This window comes from Cyanistes caeruleus, chromosome 23 (assembly GCF_971803275.1).
Source record: "Cyanistes caeruleus chromosome 23, bCyaCae1.hap1.1, whole genome shotgun sequence".
Lineage (NCBI taxonomy): Eukaryota > Metazoa > Chordata > Aves > Passeriformes > Paridae > Cyanistes > Cyanistes caeruleus.
Window position 1 is genome coordinate 582951 of NC_141723.1, and position 14790 is coordinate 597740.

General features: G+C 43.8%; 1 protein-coding gene across 5 annotated transcripts in view; it reads left to right on the forward strand.

Moving 5' to 3' along the window:
- The window catches only part of ARHGAP32 (Rho GTPase activating protein 32), a 239979-nt gene that overhangs the window by 64416 nt on the left and 160773 nt on the right, over nt 1-14790 (forward strand). The gene's annotated exons all lie outside the window — the stretch shown is intronic.

Consider the following 14790-nt stretch of genomic DNA (forward strand, 5'->3'; position numbering starts at 1 on the left):
TTTTAAACTCATGTAAATGACAGCGTGTCTTAAGTAGTTGAGCGTTTGAATGGAGAAAGGTTAATTGCCTGGTTCAGCCACATTACTGGTGTGTAGCTCTCACCAGCATTGAGAAAGCAGACAAAGTCTAATTTTGCATCCAGTCCTTTTTGTGACAGCAGTTCTTGAGGCATTTTTGGGTAAAGTGTGTAGAATGTGGTTATCAGCATGGCAGTAAATGCATTTTTCTATTAAAAATGTACTGTATCCTGTGCATAGCAGAGAGGAGCACACAGTGTGTACTTTGAAAGCAGCAATGGTCACAAGGGCTCTGCGCTGAGTGTATTTTTTTTCCTTTCTAATGGATAACTAAGATTTGTTGATGGGATACGGGTTTAGGAGCAATAGTACTGGAGGGCCAGGTTATCATGTGTGTGTTGTTAAAATTCTTGTGGAATGAGGCAGTGCTGATTATCTTCAGGGCAAAACATCTCCTTCACCCTGGGCTCCAGTTTGTGCTGTCCCTGATAGAAAGTATGCTTGGTGCTGCTGCAGTTCAATTGGGATTTTCTACTTGAGGTCTGAGAACGAATAAATATTTGCTGGTGAGGAAAAAAGGAGGGAGCTATGGATCCAGTATCATTTAAAATTTGCTGTTACCACCTATTTGGGTTACAGATCAAGGCAGTTTTACCACACCAGAAGTTATGTATGAACCAAGGTACCAGAAGCTGGAGGTGTAGGTTCTTTTTTCACTGTTTAACACATTATCAACAATGTCTTGGTAATTTATGCTGACTCCTCTTACTTCACTTACACTGACAGAAACTGAAGGAGAGTAGCTCACATCAGTACTGCAAAATTTCTTTGAATTTGTCTGTGTTTCATTTTGTCCTTGAAGTATTTATCCTTAGGAAAGTTGCTGCTGGATATCTGCTTGTTGTTTGACTTGGGCACTCTGAGGAAGGTAGTTGGAAATTATTGGAAACAACAGAAAAAAATTAACTGTGTCTAGTGTGCTAATGCTGAAGGCTTTGCACTCCCCAGCTTCCTTTGTCATGGAAAAAGCACAAAATGCAATATATTGGAAATAAGTTGTTACCTAAAGATAGAGCCACATGCTTGCCAGAGGGGATTTTGTAAATAGGAGCTATAGGATTTGTGTTTGGTGTGAATTCCCTTAGGAATGAGAGCTCTGATATTTGTGAGAAGCTGGCAATGTCAATATATACAGTATGAGGTTTCCGGCTGAAGACGGATAAAGTTTAGCAGTGGTTTGATGAAATCTGTGCAGTTTTCCTCAGAATGATCTTGCCATCCATGAAGTCTGCAGATTAAATAGATTTTAGTTATGGCAGTGACATCCCCTTTTTTTTTTTTTTTTGTCACTTGTGCTGAGAGTCCAGAGTATGACAGAACTCAGGATGAGCTTATTATGGTTGGCTCTCTGAAGGCAGATCTCTTGCTCATGTCCTGCCTTTCAGCACAGAGATAAAATCGGTATTGTTCTTTAGAAGCAAAGCTTGCATTTAACAGGATTATAGGAGTATTTTTAACTTCCTGCTCTCACTCCAGTGCTCCTGATGGATGCTTGGAATGCGGGGAGTTTGCTGGTTATTGCTGTCAAAGTGAATGTGCTGTGCTGATGCAGATTTTCTTGAGGAAAAACATCCTTTTCTGAGTGGCACACTGGAGGGCTGCATAGTCCTTGCCCTACCCATAACAGTGGCTTTGGGGCTGGAGGGAAGAGGGACGGAAAACAGCGGTGCTGAGCTCATGCCACAGCAGTGCTTGGGAGGATGGGGCAGAGCTGTGTATGTTCCTGGGATGGGGAGCATCTTCTGAGCCAGGCTGGGGGATTGATATTCGGAACTGGTGCTCAGCACAGGCAGCTTGGGGTGACTTGGGTGTCACGGCTCACGGCTGAGCTGCCTCTCCTCCTGACCTCTGCATGCCCTCCAGCTCTCAGGCACACAGCTTTCCCAGGCTCTTCCCCCCCCTGGATGCTTTCCATGGAAAATAAACCTGCATTTTGTCTTATGCAAGGAGGGGACAATTTTATCAGACCGTTAGTGAGCATGTCCTTGGCTCCCCCACGTCTTTTTGCAACAGCCAGTGTAACAGTGTTGTGTGTATCCTTAGTATTTATATCAAAAATACAGAAATAATAATTTAATCCAGCTTTGTTGAGCTTTTTGGTTTAATCTTTCTTTGTGTTGAACCGTGTTTCTCCTTATTATTTGATACTTATGAAAACTTCATGCTCTGGTGTCAGGGACCACAGTTTAATCTTTTGATATTCTGCTCCTGATAGTTGTCATTAAAGGGAATTAAATCCCTTAGTTTTCACCTATGATGAAAAAAGGAATGTTATTCCCAGCTTTTAGTTATCAGCCTGAAGAAAAGAGCGAAAGTGCCCCACAGAATCCCTGGTGAAATGGAGAAACAAGGTGAGTTTGAAACGGTGAATGTGATGGACAGAAGGCAGGAGAACTGGGATAGGATCTGAGCTTCCCAGTCTTGAGGATAAAGAGCAAAGCAGGCAGCTCGTTGGCTGTCGAGTCAGAGCAGGGTAGGCTTCAGTGTCTTTTCATTTAAAAAGGAAAAACAGGCAGATGTACACCTTTTGTGTGTTTCTTTGAATATTGGGAATAGTGACAGGATGTAGTGGCAGGGGCTGAGAAGGAGTGGGCATTTTTATAATTCCACCCAGCTCCTTAGGATGGAATTGTGCAGCTACTCAGCTGCTTGCTCTTGTGTATTTGTTGAAGGAGGTTGTGTGTACTGTTTCTGGAGCTTGCAAATATGCCTGAATTGGTGATCCAGAAAGAAACTGAAGTATAACCCTCAGCACCTGGGTTCATTTCACACTCCCAGCCGCTCCTTTGGCTGATGGGAAGATCCATTGTGATTTAGAGTGGGGATGACAGGAGACGGACGGTAGGAATTTGAGCTTGGTACCTTGCTTTAAAGCACCATTTGCATTCCAGCTTCTCTTGCACCCTGTGCTCACTCGTTCTGAGAATGTGATCGTGGAATTAGTTATCCCAGCACCTCTGGAGACACCTTGGAGGTGATGTAACACCTGCTTTTCCATCAGTTGTCTTTCTTTATGCAATCCATGCCTAATCTAGTTTGCTTTCTCCTCTGTGTAAAACAGCAGTAAAAGTGCAATACTTGTTAAAAGATCTGTTCCAGTTTTTCTTCGGTGTGATCTGAGGAACTTTGTAGTGGCAGAGGCCACCCTTGGTTCCAGGGGCTGTACTGGGCAGAGCCAGGCATGCCCAGGAACAGGCTGGATGTGTTGGATCACATGTGTCAGAATATTGCATTTATAAAGGGTTGGGCCTTGCCCTTCCTGGCAGAAGGTTCCATGCCTGACTAACTCTGGAAGCATCCAGAGGTGACACAGCATTGCTGCTCCTTGGGTTACAGACTTACTCCAGGTTCACTCCAAGGCTCCTTGAAGGTCTAAATTCTCCAGTTAATCCATCTTGGGGAAGGACTTCTAACCTGATACTTCCCACAAAGTTAAAGACCAGAAAGCCTTTGTTCATAAGCACTGATGATGAGAGTTTAAGTCAGCTTCATGTTTCTTGCTTCAGACCGTTCAAGCTCAGGGCAGTTTTAGCTGGGGGATCCTGTGGCTTTTCTGGAATAAGAGATGATGTTTTCCTGGACACAGAGCTGATAACGCGGGCAGTGCTGGTGGTGGTTGCTTTCTCCTGGCAGATGGATTTAGTGCAGTGTGCAGCCCTGGTGGGATTTAACCACTCTTGGAAGGGGCAGTTTTGTGGCTGCAACTCTCTGCCAGCTCCGGATCACTGTGTGCATGTCCCTGTTCCAAGTGTGACACTAATAAACACCAGTGGGCTGTGGTTTCTCTCTTTCATTGTGTGTTAAACAGATTTTCCTACTCACAGCACTATTGAATAGTCAAGGATTTCTCAAAATTTCCCCCCCAGGGTTTATAAATTAGTGCTCCAAACCTTGTTCAGGACTGGAATGCAGCAGATGAGATTTCAGCCCTTAAGGAGTATTTTAACTGTGCAAACAGGCTTGGTTCTCTGGCCGCTTGTTTTCATTTGTGTATTACTGAAGACTTTGTCCTTTTAAAAATGAAACATAACAAGATATCACACAAACCTTTTTCAGAAATAATAAATACAATATTTCCAAGCCTTTTCAGTCTGCTGTTCTCTGTGCATATTCTCTTACTGATAGTTTAGTGGAATAGCTTTGCTTGCTGTATGAGATAAAGGTTATTTGTAAATGTGCATTGCATCTCTTTGCAGTGTCAATGTACTGGTTTCTGTTTTGGGAGTGTAAATGTGCTGGGCCAGTGTATACCATGCTTTTTAAAATATTATTTACATAAAATATCCAACTATTCTAAGTGCATATGCCTACAGTGGCTCTGTGAAATCTGTTCATGTTCTAATAAAGATGTGTTAGGAGAAAGCTTCTCACAACCCGAAGTCCATGCAATTGAGAGTCAAAAGGTAAAAAAAAAGAGCACTTAACGACTTGGTAATTTATTTTTTTTTTCATGGTTTCTGATCAAATCTCATAATTTGGAGTGATGAGAAGAGCAACCAGGACAAGATTTTCATGTTTTCTATGATTTTCTACTTTAGTAGAAATTTGAATAGCACCAAGTACCCAGCAAACCCCTTGCTACAGGTGTAATAAGTGGGTTTTGACTTAATAGATTTGATACCAGGTGTTGGATATTTGGGCACTCTCCTGTGAGAATAAAGGCAGCGACTCCTCTTAACATACTTTTGCATAAGCAAAATCTAATGCGAAATCAGCTCTTGGTGGTGTCAGCCCAGGGAACAGACAGAGTGTAGGAGCAGTTCTGAGCCTTTTCTGCAGTTAAATTGGTCTCATTTGGAACACTGAGAGTGGAGCAGGCTGGCTGGAGGACTTGCCTAGCCAGAAACAAGGCATGGCTTGTGAAAAACAACAAGAAGAGGAAACTACGCTGATGTCTTCATCTTGCAGCGTCTCATCTGATGCTCAGTGATGACAGTGTCCTTTAAGGGGACTTTTCCAGCTCCATGTGGTACCAAGGAAACTGCTTTTGGGCACACATGAAAACACAGATTTTCATGAACTTGGATTCCCTGTTCCCTATTAATGGGGAAAACAAGGCCAACACACACCAGATACCAGTTTCAGAGGATGGTCATTCTTAAATCATGTTATTTGTGGTTGCAAAGAACCATTAAGTTAGTGCCCAGAAGGTTAACCAAAACCGTGTTGACTTTTTTCCTGTACATACTAATTTGTTTAGTAATGCCATGGTTGCTCATAGCTTTTTGCAGGAGCGATATATTAAGATTAACAAGCCTCTGATCACTTCCATATCTGATCCTCAGATCCCTCTGGGAAGCTGTGAAAGTGTCAGAGCTCTGCTGCTCGTGTGTGGGGCCTGCTCTGGCAAAGCCCAGAGTTGTTCTTTATGGGATATGTTAGGATGTGGTTGCTGGGATGATGGAGGAGCTGAGCTTCCATCTGCAGCCCTGGAGCCAGCATGAGTTTGGGAAACAGAGCAAAGCTGCTGAGGCTGCCAGCCGGGGGTTCATTATTGGAAAGAAAAGACAAACACCCCCTCCTTCCCCCTGCTGGACTCTGGAGATGGAAGCAAGTTTCATACAGAGATAATTATGCTACTGGAAAAACTGCTGTGACAGCTCCCAGCACCACAAGTGGAGTTCTTGTGGGGAAAAAGCCATGTTAGATGTACCAGTTCCTTCTGTATCCTCCCAGTTAATGTGGTGTACAGGCATAGTGTTGTCCTGGAGCACTTGGAACTTCCTCACCTCCTCGCCTTAGCTTTTCTTACCAGCTTCACCCTAAAGAAGTTTGCTGTGTCTAATGAAGTTTGTTGTTTTAAAATTACACACTTCATGGTCATATTTAAGAATGCAGATGGACACCTGAATTATATTTTCCCCTGCTTATAAAAATATCCATGATTGATTGCTTCTGAGTGCAAAATGGAAAGTTTTTTCCTTAAAACAGAACCAAAATGAAGAAGGAGAACTCTCACAGTATCTCTGTGCTTATATGTGTATATATATATATGTATATATATAAGCAGCACAAAATGAACCAAGCTAAGTATTGATTCTGAAGCTGTGTTCTGTTCCTGGGCTTTGATAATGCAGTGTTTTTAGCCTTGCTGACGTGATAACAGTTTTGTCCCATACTTCATGGAAACCTGTCTGAATTTCTGTGTTAGATCTCCCTGGACATGGTCCCAGATTACTGCCCTTTCTGTGCAAAGTCCATGCCTCATTTTTAAATTAATTTCTCCCAATTTCCCAGCGGTGTCTCTGCAGTTGACAAAAAAAGCTTTTCCCTAGTTCTGGAGTGGTAGAACTTTGGTGGGGATGTTGCTTTTTCCATTGTGTGCAGAACTGATGACTTGCAGAAATAATACATCTTTTCTCCACTCTCCAGTGTTAACAAACACTGGAGACATACGAATCACATAAAAACCTTTTCTCCAGCAAGCTGCCCTGGGTTTGAGCACATTCTCCCTTTTCAGTGCTTGACCACACATGGAACTTCTCAGGAGCGGCTGCTCACAAATAATTCCAGATGCCGATGCAGCCTGAATACAGTGTTCTGTTTTGTATGAAGCCTGTTTGTGCTGACCTTTTCCAATCCATTTTCTTGCTTTTTAGGCTGAGGATCACCTTTTTGCTCCTTTAAGAGACATATCCAAGACACTTTTAAATCTCAAAACTCAGACAAAAGGCAAAACTCCTTTTTTCTGTTCTGTTCTCTTCATTCCGTATGGGCTGGTAGAGAGAAGGTCCTTGGCTGCTGCTGTCATTGTCCCTTTAGCAAGAATTGTGGCATTTGCAAGGCCTGCACAGCTGTTGGGTGTGCAGACAACATAAATCTTGGTCTTGGCTTTGCCTGCTTATGAATTTCAGGAGACAACTTTATTCCTCTGAGAATTTGTTACTCAGTTGGAATCATTGGCAAGAGAAGATTTGAGCCACTTGGCCACAGGACTGTGAATATAAAGAGCTCCCTTCCAGGGCTATTGAATTCAGCTCCCTGATTCTGATTTTCCTCATTTCTCATGTCTCGTTTGGCAGGGGAATGTCAGAGCAAGAATAGTTACAAACGCTGTGAATTAGTTTCAGATAAGGCAGCGTGCATTCAGCGAGCAGTGGAATTTGTGCTTGACTGTCCTGCCATGGGAACAGCCAGGAAAGCCCCACAAAGGCAGGCCTGGGAATGCTCAGGCCCTGCTGGACCCTGTGTGAGGAGCAGCAGGAGCAGGGATGCCAGCTGCAATCAGCTGCTGCTGGCTCCTGCTCCTGGTGCTGAGCCCTGCCAGCAGAGCCCCGAGCACTCAGCACTGGCTGCAGGCACAAAGGGCTCGAGGAAAGGGCTTTAAACCTGCTGCTGTGAAGGTGACTTTTCTGTGGGTTCAGAAAGCCAGGTTAATTTGCAGCCAGAGGACCCAGAAGGGAGTGTATTTGTGCAGAATGAATGGTTCCATGGGTTATCAATGGCTCTGCTCCCTGTGCTCTAGCACCAGTGTGCTTCAGAACAACTCCTACTTCCTGGAGAGCAACCCTTTGAGAGAGTGTGGTACCACTTAGGGATTTAACCACGCTCTTTCCCTCTGGATTCTGTGGAGACAGGTTTAATGACACATGAGGAATGCTCTATAATTGCAGATTTCAGTGGCTTTAGAACAATGTTGAAAGTACAGCCTGCTGGTTCATGGGGTGGGAACCTCCTCCTGGGCCTTTGCAGCACTTTCTGCTCCTTTCAGCAGTAGGAAGGGTGTAAAATGATGTACTTGGATGCTACCACCACCTAGCTGTGATGGCAAATTGCTGGAAATCATTACTGAAAGGGGAAAAGTTTAAGCTGACTTGGTAAACTGTTTTTCAGGGTTTTATTTGACTCTCTTCATCCCTTATAAACTTACCTCATCACACCCTGTGAACTCTGCTTTTCACACTTTTTAAACCATTGTGGCAGAAATTAACAGCAGAAAATTCCAGTGTATTTTCAGTTGTGAGTTTTCTTTGTGTTCAGTCCTTAGATCTTGTACAGTAGGGTTAATTCTCCTAGCAAATAACACAACCAAGCATCAGAAGGGAAAAAGTATCTGGAGTGATATGAGGTAATAGTGTATTTTCTATTCTTCCTTCACAAGTGCTGCATTGGCAGATCTGACTGGTTTTTGGAGAAGCTGTTAGATCAAGGAATGAGATATAGCTGGGTGAAACAAGGGCCTATCTCAAAGCTGCCATGCAGTGCTGTTAGGAGCATGCAGTACCTTTGGGACGGACTAAAAATTACTAAAATTATGTGTATAGGCAAGAGTAGAGTGAAAAAGATAAAATGCAGTTGCATATATTGCATTTCCTTCCTTTCCTGTTCACTTTACCCTTTCCTGCTTCCCTTCTCAAATGGAACACAAGTCCCTGAGTAGAAGCAGTATAGATTTCTCCTTCCTGTACTTACTTGGTTTTTCTAGTGCAGTGAACTGACCTTTTTAAGTTTGCACTTGTGCCTGCAATTTGTTTGATTAAAACACATCCCTGACATCTGCCAGGGAGGGTTTTGGCTTTTCCTTTGTCCATTGATGTTGAATTTCCTCTGCCCAGGGTCCGTTGCCACCTCAGGGGGAGAGGAGAGGAGGGTCCCTGTGGCCCAGCACTGACTCCCGGCTCTGAGCCTGAGCAGAGGGAGCAAAACACTTCATTTCTGCACCCAAGGACTCATTTTAAAGAAATGCTCAGTGAATTTTCATCTGTAGAAGGATGAACCCTCAACATTTAAAAAACAGCAATCAAGTTACTGAAGATCACAAGTCTGACTTTAAAAATGCCTTTCAAGGTGTGCTTTGATTATAATTTTATTTGCCCTCCAATTTGAACTTTTCAGTGCAAGATGGGTCATGCTGTTCACCTTTCCTCCACAAGATAATTCAATAATTATACTGAAAACTGAGAATATTTCATCACTGTTTGACTCCATGACTGGAGCTTTGAAAATATGAAATGCTGAGAGACTTCAAATGAAATGGTGAGAAATTCTAATACTGTTTTAATGTACTTATAATTCAAGGTCATGGCCAGTCCAAAGAACATATGTACAGGTCTTGTAAGTCCTGGGGGTTGGTAAAAATATTTCCTCATTTCTTCTCAGCTCCTTGAAAACCAGCAGAAGGACATTATTTCTGCATGCTTATTGTTAAATGTGCACACACTTCTTGTTCTCTTCGGAGGGGATTTTAAGTACAGCTTCACCCAGAATTGTGAGGTTCTGTGGCAGCATCTCCTGTACTGTATAGGGCTTTATAAATATTTGCAGAGGACGAGCAGGTAACCTCATCTTCCCTTCTGCCTGGGTCAAGAAGGAGTTCCAGGTGCTGGAAGAAGCACTGGGATGATGTTCCCTGCCTTGTGGAGTTATTCTGTGCTTCCCGCAGGGAGCTTACAGTAACCTGGATCTGTGGTTTTTTATTATTTTTGTGCATCCTCTTGAAATAATTGGAATACCACCTTGGCTTTGGAGTGTGTAACATGTTTCATGAACTCCACAGTGACACTGGGAGGATAGGTGCTGCTCTGCCTGATGCAGACTTTTAAAATGAGATTTTGGATCTGATTACAGCTAATAAGGAGTAGACATTGGATATGGCATTGGAAACAGACACCACTGAGATGTAAAACCCTTGCTGCTGCACACACGGATGTTTAATTAGTACCTGGTCCCTTTATGAATCATGATGTGCCTCTGCTTAGGAAACATTTTTGACAAATCCCCAGTGGCTCATAAAAGAGCAGAAGGTAAGGTTTTTGGCCCATTCTCTCTTGTGCAGACACAGAATTTCCTTGGTGCCTGCTAAGGACAAAGCAAAGTCTGGGTGCAAAGAAACAGGAAGGCTCATAGGAAATAACCTCAGACTGCTGCTTCCTGGTAAAAAAGAGTTGTGCATTTATGGATGAAATGGATACTGTGGTGTTGGATGGAGTTTGAAGATGTCACCTGCTGAGCTCTCTGTGCTCCAGCCCCTTTGGCTGTCAAGTCATGTGTGGGGAGCTCTGCCCAGAGTGTTGAGATTCCTGCAGTAGCTGGGGCTTTGGGGTTGTTTTATCATCATCCATTAGGTTCTGGAAGTGCTGATCAGCAGGGAGCTCAGTCACCTGTGCAGCACAGGGAACAAACAGGAAATACTGGTTTGGGAAGAAGCTTTCCTGTGTTTAGCGCTGTTAGAGAGGGGAAAATTAAAGCAGAAACTGCAGGTCCTTCTGGATACTTATCGTTTGTCCACTCTTGATTTTACCTTTGCACGTGTATTTCTTAAAAATTGGGATACAGCTCTCTTCGGAGAAATAAGGAATTCAAAGGAAGTTCAGAGTATTATATAATTCAGAATATGTGTGTACTCTGATGGGATGAAATATTCTTGCTTTTTCTGGTGCCATGAAGTATTTATAAGGCTACTGATGCCTTGTCTCTCCTTTACCAAACATTCCCCCTTTCCCAGCTATCCTAAAACACTCCCTAAGTCAGTAAATCAGAGAACAGCACCCACTGATGTTTGACACTTTCTGTGCCAACAGAACAGGAAGGGAAAAGAAGCACACCAAGGGATACCTTTTGCCACTGTCATGAACCTTAGAACTTCATAAAAATGATGCTTTTGCTACTTGAGTGTGCTAACAGAAATGAATTGACCCTGACTGGCTCTATGTGGAGTAATGAGAGTGTGGCAGCATGTCAGGGGAAGACAGACATCAGGTCTTAGAAAGGGGCTGGTTCCCTGTTTTCTGTCACCATTCCCAGCTGTGTTGCTTTGTGTGCGAATGGTTGGTGCTGGCTGTTTGTGGGAGCTGGGAAAGTGGGAAGTGTTGGCATGGTGTGAGTGTGGTCTTAGCAGGAAGCTTCATGTGCAAACACATTTTGTGTGTAAGGAAATCTTCTCTTCTAGCTGTGCACTGGATCTGTTTGCAGGGGAATATAAAATAATATTGTTTGTAGAGAACATATTTAATTACTGCTGCTTTATTTACAATAAAACAAGTGTGTTGAAAGCTTTAATTACATAATGGGAATACATAAACATATCAATCTCCATTCAAGAGCCAAAAGGTTTGTCTTTTTCACTAACCATGCTCTCTGCTGTGGGACTTCCACGACATAATGGGAGGCATCAGTTCTGAGTTGTGTTGCCTGTTCAGTTAGTGCATGAAAAATAAAGCAGAGCAAGCTTGAAGAGGTCACTTACATAGCTTAGAGATCACCTAGGTTTTGCTTGAAGGGCTTTCATAGTTAAATTGAAGATTCTGGAGTGCCAGAAGAAGGGGTAATAGCTTCCCACTGCTGAGGGCAGGGTTGAACAGGACTTTGTAGAGAAATTGTTCCCTGTGAGGGTTCTGAGGCCCTGGGACAGGGTACTCAGAGAAGCTGTGGCTGCCCCATTCCTGGAAGTGTCCAAGGCCAGGGCTTGGAGCAGTCTGGGATAGTGGAAGGTGTCCCTATCTGTGCCAGGGGTTGGCACTGGGTGGTCTTTAAGCTCCCTCCCAACGCAACCTGTTTTGTGTCTCCATGGTTTATGAAATGTTTTTCCAAATAAAGAAAAAATATTTTTAAAAACTCACCCCAATTTCTGCTTAAAGTTTGCAGAGAACAATTCAGTTTGAATCTGGGAATGAAAAACCTCAGAGGAGGGAAGGAGCTGTGGCTTGGGCTGTCAAATGGAATAGTCTCACTCTGTGAACTGCCTGGGAGCAGAGAGGGAGACGCCGATCACCGAGTCACATCCCTGTGGGAAGCCACCAGCCCCATTCTGGGGAGAGCAGGGTGAGGAGCCTGGCATGGGAATGAACTTCCCATGAACTGAGAGGGACTCAGCTCCTGGCTCAGTCAGATTTCTAACAGCCTTAGGAAAATCCCAGTCCTCTTTGGCTAGCAGATTGAGGGGTGCTTACAGGCTCATTTTTGTTGCGCTGGGCTTTTCTCTGCTCTGATGATAAGAGACACTCTCTTTTCTGACCATTCCAACAGTGTGTGCATGATGTTGGAGCAAGGAGCAGGTGCTTTTCTGGGATGGTTCATTACTTGTTCTGTGGCTCTGTAAGCCACATCCTCACCAGGAGACTTTGGAAGTGCTGCTGTCAGGCTGCTCTATTGACTGAGGCTGCATTGTATCTTTCAATTTTACTCCTTTGTCCACTGTATTTTTATTTTTACCTATTTTCTCACAGCTTTCTTTTTTTGCAGAGAAAATTAATTATTAATTAATTATATGTTATATAATAATATAATTATTATTAATTATGCACTAAAAAGCCTCTGTAAGTGTCAGTTCTAAAATGATCCTGGTTACTGAGAGAGGGGGGGAAGAGGCTGGGAGAGCACTGTTTAGTGCCTTTTTCCTGGGCACTGAGATTAATATGTGCTGCTTTCAGCAAGATCTCATTGCCTTGCGAAGGGCAGTAGCCCAGTCACTTCATTATTCTGCTGCTCTGCACAAGTGCCAGTGGAATAGAGATGCTTTCATTTTCCAGATGACCCTTTGGGTGCTTGAGACAAATGTTTTCAAAAGCTGCTCCACACTTTCTTTTTTTGGTTGTTTTTTTTTTTTTCTTGTCAAAGTGACAAAGCTGTAAATCCCTTCATCACTTTCTCTAGCACATGACACCTGCAACCTTTCTGAATGCCTTCAAAATAATGGACAGTGTGCTTTCACTGGTTGGTACTTAACCAAATCATTAAGGCTTTATTTGTCTATGTATTTGTTTTCCCAAGAGGGTATTTTATTACTGACAGCATGAGTCAGGACAATTGAAGGTTGCAGTGAAATATTCCAGCCTCTACTGTGATGCAACTGGAATGAAGTGTTACCTTAGTCATACTGAAAATAAAAAATTCATGTACCGTGTACTTCCTTAGCCCTTCCCAGCATCCCCTTCCCCCAAAGCACAGCATTTTGAGAGCTCCTGGGAGGTGGAATGTTGTTCCTCAGCATTTGTGTGCAAACAGGTTGTCAGCATGGGTTAAAAAAGTGTCCATGGCCATGTTTTATGGAAACAAGGCTTTTATGGAGGACAGACAGCAACCGACACTCGTGGGTTTTATTCCAGGCTTCACTGACTAAGGCAATGCTGAGGCTTCTTGTGCATTATTTACACCATTTTAAAAAAAGGAGTAACAAAAAAAGCTGTTTTACAGGAACATTTTGACTTAATTGTGAAGAGCTGCATGGGTCAAGTAGAAAAATTACTTCAGGGAAATATTTTATTTTATTCCTGTTGGTCTTTTGAAAGCGGGTTGAAAGAGGTGGGTTGTATTTTCATCAGGATTGTCCTTGTTCATCCCAAGCACTCGAGTCCTCTGAGCTGTGCCCGAGGTGCTGGGGGGCTGGATGTTGACACAGATGTCAGGAGGATGTTGCAGATGTTGTGATTGTCCTCAGGATGGCTTCCTCTTTTCAGCTGTAACTGGTTGAGATACACCAGGCCAGGGTCGCCCTTGATCCCTCACTGCCAGCTCTTCTAACACACCTAATTCATTGTGCCAGTCCTGAAGCCCCAGCGTTCCTTGTCTTGCAGGGGTTAATTTTCTCAGTAGTTTTCACAGCTTCTGTTGGCTATCAGGGGTGGTGTGATGGTAAAGGAGAACACTTAAAGTGTCATTCCTAGTACTGTTACCTTTCAGCTGCCCTTTTCTCCCCTCCCCTCTGATTTTACAGTTCCAGCCAACAGTTTGTCATTCTGCTGCACAGAGGAGTTGTTGGCATCCTCTCCTCTTTTATTACGCTGGTGCAGAAGCAGAATGGTGGCAGAGATGCAAAATTGACACCAGTGGAACCAGGCCAGTTGAGATGCAAAAGGCAGAGATAAGACACGGCACTTTTCAAGGGATTGAGTTTGCCAGGGAGAAATGATGGAAAGGAATTGCAGTTACCTGATACCTCTCCTTTCTTCTCCTGCCTTGCAGAGCACATGAGCATCTGCTCAAATGTCACGGAATATCACCTGGCTCGGGCCAGGCAGACACCCAGTGCCTTGGGGTTTCTCTGGACTCCAGACTGAAGGGACAGCAATTTGGTAATTTGGGAGGGAGGAGGATTAAATGTTCTTGAAAAGCTACTTGCATAAAGGTTTGCAAAGGAGAGTATAAGTGAGAAGATGTTCAAATTGAGCAGTGAAATCTGCACAGCTTGTCTCGCTCATCCATGTGGTTGGAGCATGTTATCTCTGTTTAAACAGATTACATTTGATCTTATCATTCCAGGAAGAGCTGCTCAACAGTCATGGCAGAGCTCTCCTGGAAAGCTCTGCTGGACAAACAGGAGGTGGACAGGCGGACAACCAAGGAGGTGCAGGGATGCTCTGTCACCTTCCCATCCTGACTGCATTCCTGGGCCTGGCAGGGCTGCAGGCTGACTCTCCTGTGTTGCCACACTCCTGCTCCCTTCCCTGACTTCCTCAGGCTGGCATTCTGTCTGCTCTATCCTTTCCTGACTTCTGGCTGGGCTGTAGTTTCCTCTCACATTGGTCACCAAGAAAAGTACCTCTGCAGCAAGCCTGGCAGGTGCTGGAAGGCAGGAGTTAAAGCCAGGCTTTGTGCTTCTCTGCCTGCTCAGGTGTGCTGGGAGGGATCCAAACTGGGAAACAGCAGACAGTTCTGAGCACACAGGCAGAATTGCAGCCTGGGAACTCTGCTTCTGTCTCTTTATTACTCTATTTACTTTTTTATGGTACCTGTCCTTATTGAAAAGACTTTCCTGTCTTCAGCTGCTGTATTTAT